The sequence below is a fragment of the Gracilinanus agilis genome, chromosome 3 (assembly GCF_016433145.1).
Source record: "Gracilinanus agilis isolate LMUSP501 chromosome 3, AgileGrace, whole genome shotgun sequence".
NCBI classification, from domain to species: Eukaryota; Metazoa; Chordata; class Mammalia; order Didelphimorphia; family Didelphidae; genus Gracilinanus; species Gracilinanus agilis.
Genome location: NC_058132.1, coordinates 313115837 through 313119082, shown reverse-complemented (window position 1 = coordinate 313119082; position 3246 = coordinate 313115837).

The following is a 3246-nucleotide window of genomic DNA, read 5'->3' as shown; positions in this document are numbered from 1 at the left end:
TAGAAGAGTCTTCCCTAGAAATAATAAACAGTATATATTTAAAACCATCAGCAAGCATCATCTGAAATGGAGAGAAATTAGAAGCCTTCCCAAAAAGATCAGGAGTGAAACAAGGATGCCCATTATCACCTCTATTGTGTATCATTGTACTAGAAATACAATACAGAAGCAATCAGAGAAGAAAAAGAAATTGAAGGGATTAAAATAGGCAATGAGGAGTCTAAACTATCACTCTTTGCAGATGATATGATGGTTTACTTAAAGAATCCCAGAAAATTAACTAAAAAGCTAATGGAAATAAACAACTTTAGCAAAGTAGCAGGATACAAAATAAACCCACATAAATCATCAACATTTCTATATATTTCTAACACTTCCCAGTAGCAGAAGTTAAAAAGAGAAATTCCATTTAAAGTCACTTTAGACAATATAAAATATTTGGGAATCTATTTGCCAATACAAACACAGAAATTATATGAACACAACTATGAAACAATTTCACACAATTAAAACTAGATCTAAACAATTGGAAAAACATAAATTGCTCATGGGTGGAATGAGATAAAATAATAAAAATAACAATCCTACCCAAACTAATTTACTTATTTAGTGACATACCTATCAATTTACCAGTAAACCTTTTTAATTAATTAGAAAAAAACTATAACAAAGTTCATTTGGAAGAACAAAATATCAAGAATATCAAGGGAAATAATGAAAAAAAAACATGAATGATGAGAGTCTAGCAGTACCAGATCTTAAATTGTACTATAAGGCAGTGATCATCAAAATAATATGGAACTGGTTAAGATGGAGGATCAATGGAAGAGACTTGGGGTAAGTGACCTCAGCAACACAGTCTTTGATAAACCCAAAGATCCTAGCTTTTGGGACAAAAATCCACTACTTGACAAAAATTGCCTGGAAAATTAGAAAACAGTATGGGAGAGATTAGGTTTAGATCAACATATCACACCCTATACCAAGATAAACTCGGAATGGGAGAATGACTTCTTGAATATAAAGAAGGAAACTATAATTAAATTAGGTGAAGAAGGATAGTATACCTATCAGATCTTTGGGAAAGGAAAAATTTTAAGACCAAGCAAGAGTTAGAAAAAATTACAAAATGTAAAATAAATAATTTTGATTACATTAAATAAGAAAATTGTAGAAACAAATCCAATGCAAACAAAATTTGAAAGGAAGCAAAAAATTGGTAAAAAAAAACCTTTATAATAAAAAAACTCTAATAAAGGTTCGATTACTCAAATTTATAAGGAGCTAAATCAATTGTACAAAAAAATCAAATCATTCCCCAATTGATAAATAGACAAGGGACATGAATAGGCAATTTTCAGATAAAAAAGAAAAACTATCAAGAAGCACATGAAAAAGTGTTCTAAATCTCTTATAATTAGAGAAATGCAATTCACAAAAACTCTGAGGTACCACTTTACACATGGCAGATGGGTCAATGTGATAGCAAAGGAAAGTAATAAGTGTTGGAGGGGATGTGGCAAAATAGGGACATTAATGCATTGCTGGTGGAGTTGTGAATTGATCTAACCATTCTGGGTGGCAATTTGAAACTATGCTCAAAGGGCTTTAAAAGACTGCCTGCCCTTTGATCCAGCCATACCACTGTTGGATTTATACCCCAAAGAGTTAATGAGGAAAAAGTCTTGGACAAAAATATTTATAGCTGTGCCCTTTGTGGTGGCAATAAATTGGAAAATGAGGGGATGCCCTTCCATTGGGGAATGGCTAAACAAATTGTGGTGTCTGTTGGTGATACAATTGTATTGTGTGAAAGGAATAATGAACTGGAGGAATTCCATGTGAACTGGAATGACCTCCAGGAATTGATGCAGAGTGAAAAGAGCAGAACCAGGAGAAACTTATACACAGAGATGGATACACTGTGACAAAATCAAATAAAATGGACTTCTCTACTAGCAGCAATGCAATGATTCAAGACATTCTGAGGGACTTATGAGAAAGAACACTATCCAAATCCAGATAAAGAACTGTGGGAATAGAAAAAGAGAAGAAAAACATTTGTTTGATTGCATGGTGTGTTGGTGATATGACTGAGGATGTAGACCCTAAACAATTACCCTGGTATAAATATCAATAATATGGAAATAGGTCTTGATCAATGACACATGTAAAACCCAGTGGAATTGTGTGTTGGTTATGGGAGGAGGGTGGTAGGATGGAAGGGAAAGAACATGAATCATATACCCATGGAAAAATTTTCTTAATTAAACAATTAAATAAAATTTTAAAATAAAAGAAGCAAAAATTCTGAACAACTGTAAAGTTAAAAAAAAAACCTAATTGAAGAAATTCAAATTCATGTAACTGAAGTTTCACCTCACCCAAATCAATTGGTCAAAGATGGTAAAAAAGGGTAATTTTCTTTCACTGGGAGAGTTTTTCCTATTGTAGCAATTTGTTTATCCATTCCTTACTTGCTGAGTTCATACTTTCTTCTCAGGCAGTGTGATATAGTGGAAAATAAAACACTGGTTATGGACTCAAAAACTGTGGGTAAAATTCTATTTTTGTGTGACCATAGGCAAGTTACCTTATTGCTCATGGCACTCAGTTTCTTTATCTATAAAATGAAGTTTGAATTAGGTGAATTTCAAGGTCTTTCCAAATTTAGATTGATTATTCTATAACATTAATCATGCAGAATTTCCTAAATGCACCAGGACAATAAAATTTTTCTTTATTAAGTAAATAACCAATACAACACACAGTGGAAAAGCATTAGGGACATTCCCAATAATAATAACAAAATGATATTATATATTTAGCAATAACATAAAAGGACATGCCATTGAAAAATATGATGGCGGTTGGCTTGCATTCTCAAAGCTTTGTAGAAAACAGAAATCAAAATTCTGGTGTGAAATAAAAATGAAGAGGAAATGATATGGATCAATTCAATAAAATCAATATATTCAATTTCCACTCATTAATTTAAAATGTTATCTAATTAACCCAGAGAGTGGAAAACAAGGGAAGTACACACTATTTAAGAAATATACTTGGAGCACATTGGTCAGTAATTTGGTAGAAAATGGATCTAATCTCACTTGTTATACCTTAATGCATTACGACTCAGTGTACAAAAGTAGAAATAGGAAATAGGATGTTAAATGTGGACAAAAAGACAAGAAGTCAAATTTACTAGAATGTAGACAACACACTTAAACCTGTTTGCCTCAGTAC